This window comes from Acipenser ruthenus, chromosome 1, assembly GCF_902713425.1.
Source record: "Acipenser ruthenus chromosome 1, fAciRut3.2 maternal haplotype, whole genome shotgun sequence".
NCBI classification, from domain to species: Eukaryota; Metazoa; Chordata; class Actinopteri; order Acipenseriformes; family Acipenseridae; genus Acipenser; species Acipenser ruthenus.
Window position 1 is genome coordinate 59,721,816 of NC_081189.1, and position 11,153 is coordinate 59,732,968.

The window sequence follows — 11,153 nt, forward strand, 5'->3', positions numbered from 1 at the left end:
AACATGTATTCCTTGTTTGATGTAATAAATAAATAAATAAATACATTAAAAAAAAGCCTTTCTCCTTTAATACATATACAATAAAAGTCATGTTGTGCAATGGCATATTTTTCTTTTTGTTCTGCTTACTTGAGAAATATTGACTGATGAGACGTAGCCTCAATTCTCTTCCTTGTTCGCATTGTCACCCTGCAGAGCAGGCTCCATGGATCTGGGTGCCAGTGATATGTGAGTACAATCAAGCCTACTTTCACGTCCTGTAAACCTGTCCTCTGTGTTGGAAATTTAATATAATTCCCTGTGAACTTTAGCAGGGCATGTTGTATTATACACATGAGTAGCTACAGCTTTAATGGCAGGGAGCATGTGAATCCAACTAAACACAAGTGTGCAGTTGAGGGCCACCGTCAGGGGGGGGGACAACCCTTTCAGTTGTCCTGGGCCCGAGGTCTGGGGATGCCCGGCCCAAACTTTATTTATTTATTGTTTTAATTGTATTGCCAAAACACATTTCCTTACAAGTGCTGGAAATATGTTCTTATTCTACACCAAGATTCTTTTGCATTCAAATCATACCACAGGTTTGCTCGTGAGCATGCGACAGACATAGCACACATACGTACCGTCATCGCATATGCATTATGCTCGTGCTCACTCAGTGCTTAAAAATTATGTTTGACTGATTCAAAACATGTACCATCATAAATCGCGAAAAGAGAGAAAGGAGAAAGAAAAAGGTAAATAGGAGCTGAGAAGCAGGAACCCTATCTTAAAATATTTTGTAAGTGATGTAAATAAGACAAAAACAATGCGCTTTCACAAGGAGAATGTGCTGGTGGGCCTGGGCCTAACAGCGTGGAGGTAAACACTTTGTTGGAATCTGACACTGCTCACTCACCGCAAGAAAAAGCTCACTAAAAGAACATCCCCAAAAGGATGCAAATGACTTGTTTTACACAAATGACTCAGGTATGTGGCCAAAGAGAGAATAACTGATTTTGAGAGGCAAAATATCGTCAGGTGTTGTCAAACAAGCCATGTTGACCTTACGGAATTAGCTAAATCTATACAATTATAGATTCTGATGGTCGGTCATTCCCTGAGTATCTTCTATATTCAAAATTGCCAAATGGTCGGGAGAAGGTAAAGAGAGATTGGTTAACATGGAGCAAGAGTAAAGGAGCCTTATTTTGCATCCCTTGTTTGCTGTTTTGTAATGAGCTAGAGACAAAAATCTTGTAGCGCACTGTGCAAAAAAGAAGGGTTCAACATGACAACTAGCAAGTGCCGCAAATTATATACTGTATGACAAACTTCCTGAGAAGAGAACATGAGAGGAGTAGTCAGCATCAGCATTGTTACTGGCAATGGAGAAACCTGCAGCAGGCTTTACAGGGTAGAGGGATCGACAGCCAGAAGCAAATACAATCAGAAGCAGAAAAGAACAAAGCTTTACTAGAGAGACTTTTGGATGTAATGTTGTTTCTAGCATCTAGAAATTTGGCATTTCGAGGAAGTAGTTCCACAATTAAGAATGTAGACAATGGCAATTTGCACTATGACCCTGTAGCAGGGGGAGACCTGTGCTGACTCGTCTGGTGTATTCGAAGTGCTGCAGGAAGAGGGCAGCAGCCGTTCAATATCTGCCTGTTGGTCACAGCAGTGACACGGACAGGTGGGAGAGAGGGTGTGTGGGCTTTCCTTCTCTCTGAGTGGCTGAGAGGCGGGTCTTGGGGGGATTGCTGACCCTATAAAATAATATTCTGCTGTTCCCTCAGCTCTGCCCTTTTACGAGACGTGCGGACGCTCTGGTCTGGAACTGTGACACGGCCGGGAAGGAAAATCTGAAAAGAAAAAAAAGAACACAACGAAAGAGAATAGGGGTAGCGGGGAAAACCATGGGCAGACCTCAGTGCAGCACCTTTTATTTGTAGTTTTGATTACTGTGTTTTATTTTCCTTTTTTCTTTCGCCTTTTGCTTATTCTTTTGTTGAGCACCTGTGAGTGCGCCTCCACCTGTAAACTGTACCGCCTCTGGTATAACTGTGGTTCTGTCTACCATCGCTGGTAGACAGACCATGGTCAACAGCGCCCTCTGTGGGCTGAAAAGGGGAATTACCCGCCATTAATAAGACTGGGCACCTGTGTGGTGTTTCAAGTTCACCTTTTGTCTCCCCTGTGTCAGTGAATTACCCACCACCCTTCCACAGACCCCCTTCTGCGTGATCACTTACAAATGGTAAAACAAAGTCAAGAAAAGGGAGAAAAAATGCAAGCTCATTATCCTGGGAAAGTCAGAACGAATGTATTGAATTATGTGGTCAGCATGTTTTGAACACGATTCTGACAGAGAGTAATGAATTTATTTATTTTTCTGTGATATGTGATGCTACTCCAGACTTCTCCCTACAGAGCAAAAATGTACTTATCCTGAGGTACATGCATAATGATAAAGAGGCCAGCGAATGGAAAATGTACGAACATTTTATTGAGTTCACTGATTTTGCAAAAAAAGAGTGTGCCGGAAATTGCAGAAATGCTGCAACAAGGATTGCAAAAACATGGCATTGACATCGCTGATTGCAGAGGACAAGGTTTTGACAACGGATCAACTATGTCCGGAAAAGTCAAAGGTGCACAAACTCATATCCGTGAAAAACACTTGCCACATATTCTCCTTGCACTTCTCATTCTCTGAATCTAGTTGGAATGCATGCTGAAACGAGGTGGAGCGCTCGAATCAAAGCAAAAGCAAAGCACCTTCCCAGCATTATTGCAGCTCTAGATAGCATCGTCGAATCTAGTAAACTGTCTAATGAAGCTGTAACACCACCGCTGGTCCTGGCTCCCCTCCTGCAATCGCCTCCTGAGGGTCCGCTGCCGCCGTCGCCTCCTGAGGGACCACTGCAGCCCTGTCGTGCATCGCCTGGGGATGCCAGTTTGCCATCACCCGGGGATGCCAGTTCGCCATCGCCTGAGGATTCCAGTTCGCCACCGCTCAGGGATGCCTGCCTCGCACCGCCCAGGGATGCCTGCCATGCACCGCCCAGGGATGCCTGCCTTGCACCACCCAAGGATGCCTGCCTTGCACCGCCCAAGGATGCCTGCCTTGCACCGCCCAAGGATGCCTGCCTTGCACCACCCAAGGATGCCTGCCTTGCACCGCCCAAGGATGCCTGCCTTGCACCGCCCAAGGATGCCTGCCTTGCACCGCTCAGGGATGCCACGCCCGCTCTGCTCCGGGATGCCACACCTGGATTGCCTGGGACTGTCTGTTGCTCCGCATCACCTGGGGCTGCCTGTTGCTCCGCATCACCTGGGGCTGCTTGTTGCTCCGCATCGCCCGGGGCTGCCTGTTGCTCCGCATTGCCTCGGGCCGCCTGTTGCTAAGCACCAGTTACAGGGTACGAGGGAGAAGTGGAGCTCCCGCTGCCGTCTCCATGGCCAGGGGCTCCCCTCCCGAGTTCGCCTCCCGAGGGTCCGCCGCTGCTGCCGTCACCTCCCAAGGGTACGCCACTGCTGCCGTCGCCTCCAGAGGGTCCGCCGCTGCTGCCGTCGCCTAGGGTCGTCGCCAGCTCTGCTTCTCCTCGGGTTGCTGCCTGTCCTGCTTCACCTGGCATCGCCGAGGGTCCTGCTTCGCCTTGGGTCGCCGGGGGCTCTGCTTTGCCTGGGGTCGCTGCTGGTCCTGCCATGCAGCAGGAGGTACTGTGGCTGGAGCCCCATGAAGGTGAGCTGCCGGCCATGAAGAAAGGGGGAGGAGGTCAGGAGACCAGCTCCTCCAGCCGCACTTTCGCAGCAGGAGAAATTGTGGTCGGAGCCGCATAGAGGGGAGCTGCCAGCCATGAAGAAGGGGGGGGGGGGGGTCACCCCCAAAATTTCCTTGGCCGGAGGAGCCGGCCTGTGCGCGGTGCACCGGGACGCTAGAGCTGTTTGGGTGGGAGGAGGACGTCCCGCCGTGGCCGCCCCCGGAGACACCTTGCTTCCCCTGTTCCTGGGCCGGGACTGTTAGCCGGGACTTTGGGACTAAGGGGGGAGGTGGCCATTGGGGCATGTGTGCTGCGCACAAGGGGGGGATATGTAACAGGGCGATCAGCCCTATACGTATTATTTATTTATTTATTTTTAGAACGGGGTTCCCCCCTCCGCCCCTGTGCAGATCATTGTTTTGTGTTTGTTTGTTTTATGATTTATTTGTATTTATGACGGTGAGGCACCGTGTGTTTATTTGTATTTATTAAAAAATGTATTTACGGCGTAGTCGTGTGGGAATGCGTGACTGTCAGCTGGTGATTATTGAATTAGCTGGCAGTCACGCATAGTAATGCAACCTGTGCAGACTGTGGCCGAGGGGTAATGAGAGAATTGATAGCCAGTTAACCCCTCGGCCAGGATATAAAAGACCTGCTGTTTTAGCTGCGGGGGGGGGGGGGGCGGGGGGGGGGGGTGGGGGGGTATGAGGAGCGAGAGTGGAGAGAGCGAGCAGAGAAAAACAAAACTAAAAAAAAATGATACAGGAACATTGAAGGCTACAGCCCAGCCTGACCTGTATGGTTTATTTATACTTTGTGTTCGTGACTTGTTTTTGTTTACCTGTTTTATTTTTCGCTCTGTGAGCAAGTTTCTTTTTGTTTAAATCTTTTATTTATTTTTGTTATTTAAAAATAAAACAGCGTGCCACGTCTTTTTCTGTTTAAAACTACAGTTTGTAGGGGCTCCTGAGTGGCGCATCCAGTAAAGGCACTCGCTAGAGTGCAGGATGCGCTCTATAGTCTGGACGTCGCCGGTTCGAGTCCAGGCTATTCCACAGCTGACCGTGGACGGGAGCTTCCAAGGGGGCGGCGCTCAATTGGCCGAGCGTCACCCGGGGGGAGGGAGGGTTAGGTCGGCCAGGGTGTCCTCAGCTCACCGCGCAGCAACGACCCCTGTAGTCTGGCCGGGCGCCTGCGGGCTTGCCTGTAAGCTGCCCAGAGCTGCGTTGTCCTCCGACGCTGTAGCTCTGAGGCAGCTGCACGGTGAGTTTGCAGTGTGTAAAGAAACGGGCGGCTGACGGCACACGCTTCGGAGGACAGCGCGTGTTCATCTTCGCCCCTCCCGAGTCAGCGCAGGGGTGGTAGGGGTGAGCTGAGCCTAAAAAAATAATTGTGCATTTCAAATTGGGGAGAAAATAATTTTTTAAAAAAAAACTAATTGGCAACAACTAAATTATTAAAAAAAAAAACAACAAAAAAAAAAACTGCAGTTTGGTGTCAGTGTTTTTAGTTCCTGCTTCTGTCTGACATCACCACCCAGCCATCCTGTCACAGAAGCCCTGTCCGAAGCACAACTTGCTTCTTCAGTCTGCACTTTTTCGTTAGACACAGAAGCAGACAACATAAATGATCTACAAGAGGAGATGCTGTTTTTGAGAAACGAGTGGAATGCCATTATTTCTGAGTAATGTATTTACTTTGCGTTAGTGAATCAGACAAAACAAAATTGGTTTGATTCACTAAACTGAATGAATCAAACGAATCAAGTCAGTAAATTGAATCGAACTGCACATCACTAGTTTTCAGGCCAGAAAAAGAGGTTTAAATAGCGTGCTGTGGAAGGGCGTGGGTATTCACTAACACGGGAGACAGAAGGGTGTACTTGAAACACCGCACAGGTGCCCAGTTTTATTTATTTTTTTTTATTATTTTTAATTTTTTTTTATTTTCAAGTGCGTGTTCTAGCCCGCAGAGGGCGCTGTTGTCCGTGGCCTGAATACCAGAGATGGGAGACAGGACCACGGAAATACCCACAGGTAAACAGTCCCGCTGATGCACTCACAGGTGTCCTCAAATAATAATAACACCAAAAGGCGAAATCAAAAAGAGAAAATAAAACACATGAATCAAATCTACAAAGAAAAGGTGATGAACTCAGCAGCGTTACCCTGACCATCGCTACCTGCACGGCCCGGGTCTCCGTCCTACACTTGACCGCTCCCTCAGCCTGCATGCTATACACTTATGGGGTCTGTCCAAGGTTTCCCCGCTATCGTTATTTTTCTTTTCTTTTCTTTGGGTTCTTATGTTTTTCTTTTCCCGGCCATTCTCGGTCTTGGAACAGAGCTTCCGCTAGCTCGTTTGTTCGTCTTTCAAGGGCAGACCTGAGGGAACAACAGAATGTTATTTATAGGGTCAGTAAGCCCACCAATGCCCGCCTCTCAGCCACTCAGAGAGAAGGAAAGCCCACACACCCTCTATCCCACCTCTCTGTGTCACTGCCATGACTGACTGGCAGATATTGCAAGGCTACTGCCCTCTTCCTGCAGCACTATGAACGCACCAGAAGAGTCAGCACATATATCCCCCGTTACACGCGCTTATCAGTGGTTAATGTCTCATAGTTTCCATACATACTAATAAATGATCACTTTAATGCACACACTAAAATTAAACGTCCTTTAGTAAATATGGGGCACAGTTTGTGTCATGCACTGTTTTGTCCACGAAAGGGCTTTTATGCACAAAATACATTACAACATGCATTTCGTCCCACAATATGAAAAACAAATGTATTTAATTTCGTCCACAAAAGGCAAAAGACAGTTTTCAGTTTGTAGACCAAAAGGTAAAAGAGAGTTTTCATTTTGTGGATGAAATTAAATAAAACTTTTTCATTTTGTGGATGAAATTAAATAAAACTTTTTCATTTTGTGGACAAAACACACTTTTCCTTTGATAATTTTGTGGACATAATGAATAGTCAAGTATACATTTGTCCACGAAAAGCAAAGTTATCAGTTTCATCCACAAAATTATTTAACATAACATTGTCATTTTGTGGGATGACGTGCATATTTTGTGGGGTTAGAACTCATTTTGTGAGACAAAATACACATTTTGTGCACAAAATACAATTTTGTGGGACGAATTACACATTTTATGGGACAGAATGCTAATTATGTGCGCAAAATACCATTCTGTGGGACAAAATACACATTTGGTGGGACAAAATGCTAATTATGTGTTCAAAATACCATTCTGTGGGACAAAATGCTCATTCTGTGGGAGAAAATGCATTTTTGTCGGACGAAATGCACTTCCGTGGGTCACATGACTATTTGTGACATCATCATGGCCAAAAGGACAAAATGTTTGTCTCACAAAATGAGTTCTAGCCCCACAAAACATGCATTTGTCCTACAAAATGATAATGTTATGTTAAATAATTTTGTGGACGAAACTGATAACTTACTTTGCTTTTCGTGGACAGAATGTATACTTGACTATTCATTATGTCCACAAAATTATCTAAGGAAAAGTGTGTTTTGTCCACAAAATGAAAAGTTTTATCTAATTTCATCCACAAAATGAAAACTGTCTTTTGCCTTTCGTGGACGAAATTAAATTCATTTGTTTTTCATTTTGTGGGACGAAATGCATGTTGTAATGTATTTTGTGCATAAAAGCCGTTTCGTGGACAAAATGGTGCATGACTCATAAGTAAATACCATGTGAATACAACTCATCTCATTATTCTGAGCTGGATGCTCATTTAAATACATCAGCATGCATTACCATAAAAATCACATATTCATTTTGATTTGTGTGAAGCACTAAATTTAGTGCTCACCATAATATGCCAAGTATCGCACGCGATAATGAACAAAATTGCAATAGTAAATACGGAATCATTTGCGTGCACACTAATGGCAATTATGATACACCATAAAGTTTAGGCCCTTTAGTAAATGAAGCCCAATGGGCCTCATTTATCAAGATCTTTACACCAAAATGCATTTCTACAGCACCTGTAGAACTCCTCTGTTTGTATCCTGGGACACTATCACCCTTCATGTAAATGTGCTTTATTTTGCTCTTATCTGCCCCCTATTTTACTGCATTTAATCCTGTACTTCAGAATACTGTAACCTGTAGTACTTTGTATTTAATCATATCCTGATGCAACTATCACTATTTAATCATATCCTGATGTAACTATCACTATTATCTGCTGTATTATTGAATTGTGGTTTGTCACACTTGTACTTTGCTTGAACAAAAGTTATTGTATTTCTTGCTCTTATTGTATTACTTGTATTGTAACACTTAATGTATTTGCTTACGATTGTAAGTCGCCCTGGATAAGGGCGTCTGCTAAGAAATAAATAATAATAATAATAATAATAATTTCACATCATTTTTTAAAAATGTTTAAACCCTTTTTTAAAGGAAACCCCAATGGGTTTTAGTTGGCACTATTGAATATTTAAGTATCTTTTCATTTTTGTAAGTCTGGGCTCAAATCAATGAGTTAGGTGATCTCAAAAACCACAACCTAATTAATCAGAATTAGTAGTGTGTGATAATGAAAAGTCCAAAACGAAATGGCGGGGGTGTTTTGGTCAGGATTGAAGTGCACAAAGTGGTGGGGAGTAACTCAGTGGTTTTGCTGGAGAAGTGACAGATACCTGTCCTTTGTTTATTCAGGGATTGCAGGCTATGTAGCTCTTGATCCCAATATGGATAGTTGTTTAAGTGTTGTAATTACCCCTGGCAAGCACTTAACAGTCTTGGTGCTAGAGATCCCTAAAAAAGACCTTTTATTGTGAAATGTATCAACTTGTAATAAACGTACACGGCAATGTATATCCAGAGGTACTGCGTCTGCATCCAGTGGGAACCGATGACGCATTTCAAAGGGTTGTTATTCTCAGGGGTTGGCAGAACATCTGTCTCTTCAGCAAAACAGAGATTAGAATCTGTTGAGGAGAATACTTTAAATCAGCCAATCCAAAAGTGAACTGAAGCTGCCTGTCTAAACAAACTGGAATGTGAGCCAGTCCTGGTTTAGAACACACCGAAACATATATATATATATATATATATATATATATATATATATATATATATATATATATATATATATATATAGTGAAAGATCTGTTTATTTGTTGGTAGTGGCATGAGCTGATCTCAATGCAAATAAAAACACAATAATTAAACAGAAATTGTTTGTCCAGTTCAGATTAATGCTGAATAAGATGTCTGTGTTATAAAGTGCCATACACACACATATATATATATATATATATATATATATATATATATATATATATATATATATATATATATATATTGTAATATAGCGGGTTGTGAGAGATGGCAGGGAGGGGGTTAAAACCTCCCTGCAAAGAAAAAAAGAAAAAAAAAACATGTGAAAATGCACCTTTTTGTTTGATTTGTGTTGCTTTATTGTTTCATTTAATTTGCTAATTGATTTCTTAATTGTTTTATTATTGATTATCATCCTCACCTGGGCGTTATTGGGGGAATTAGATCCAGGGGGGTGGGGGGGGGGGGGGTTTAAAAGGGAAGCAGGCAGTCTGCTCGAGACGGCTGGATAGAGAGAGGCAGATGAGGTGCTCTGCTTCTGAAAAGTCGTGGGAAGTAAGTGTTGGGATTTTGTGTGTGTGTGCGACAGGTAAACGGCTTAGCCGTCCTGCGAGGTAGTCAGGGAGTACCTGTTTAGTAAGCGCTCCAAGACGGAGTTAGGTTTTTGTTTTGTGTTTTGTTTTATTTTGTGTGTATTAAAAAAAAAAGCGCGTCAGCGCTGGAAAAATCTACTTCTTGTGTGCTGGGTCGTGTTTTTAAAGGGGCAACGAACCGAGTGAGTGCGAATTTGTTACTATATATATATATATATATATATATATATATATATCTATCAAAGAGCCAGCTGCACATACACTGTAGAAAATGGTGTATTTAGAAATTAAAGAAACAAACAATGAGTTTTATTTGGATTCAAGCGTCAAGGCACATTTCCAGATAGGAATGCAATCATTTAACTGTATACAACTCGAAAGAAACTACTCAGGACAAAATTGAACTGCTCCTTGTTACAAGTAAAATGTTTCTTACTAGTCTTATGCCATGGGGTATGAAGCAGGGGTATATAATTCCGGTCTTTGTTCCACTTGTGTCTATGCTCATTTTTTTATTGAAAACACATTTTACTATGATTAAAAAGTAGCATTATTTGCCATTTTTAATAAGTTTAAATTCATCTATAGATTACTGTTTTAATGGTTACAAAATGTACAAGAAACTACTCAACACAATAATTTAACTTTCACTTCCAGCAAGTAGTTTTTTGTTGTTTCTTGACTGTTTATTCATTCCTGTCAGTAATAAATCAGGGGAAGTCAAGCCTAAAGTATTAAACTGAGTATATAATATACTGCACCCAATGAGATTTGCATTTTACTTCAAGTACCTTTCTTTCTTTCTTTCTTTCTTTCCTTCTTTGAGCACATCATATACAGTATGTCAAAAGTAAAGCTATTTGCTATGTCCTGGAAAATGCCTTTAAGAAAATTGTTAGTTGTCTAGGCCGGGACACCATCACAGCAGGTATTTTAAGGTAGACAATCAATTCAGGAGTGGTGCTCTCTGCATGTTTCTGTAGCTAGAAAACGATGCACTGTACAATGTATAACAAGAATACGTACTGTAAGAATGTGCTATACTTATTTTTAATAGATATAATGGACACCACCTTCAGGCTTGGTGAAATATTGACAGATATGACACCTGAAGGGAAACACAAATAGCTGAAATTGAGACAATTTCTTTCATTCAATGTCCAACGGGTTATCACTTTATAGTTTGATAGGCTAAACAAATCTTAGCTAGTTCATGCAATTCAAGTGGTGGGATTGGAGGACACCCACTACCCTTAAATTCCACTGAGCTGTTGTGGGAAGTCAATGCAGAACATAACTGGGCATATGAATTTGGGAAAAAAGGGGGAGGGGTCATAATAACTAGAGAATTGTCAATGTATTAATATAGTCAGACTTACAAATCAGATTCTCATCAATCTTGTTTAAGGGAAATCCATCTTTTCAAAATCATAACGTAGTCATAGCGAAAAAATATCTGTCAATAGTCAATACCCTACTATGTCTTAGAGAATTTTTAAAGTCCTGGGCAAATTTGAGTTTTGATGGATCTCGCCAATGATAGCTGTTTAAATGTCTGCAAAGGTGAATTTGAATGTGTTGATTTTCTGTTGACCAAAGTATAAATCATTTAGGTTGTTTTTCTTTTTTGGTAATTTTGTTAGGTTTATATACTGTAATTTATTTAGTACCATTGTAGTGCCTCCTAGGTTACACA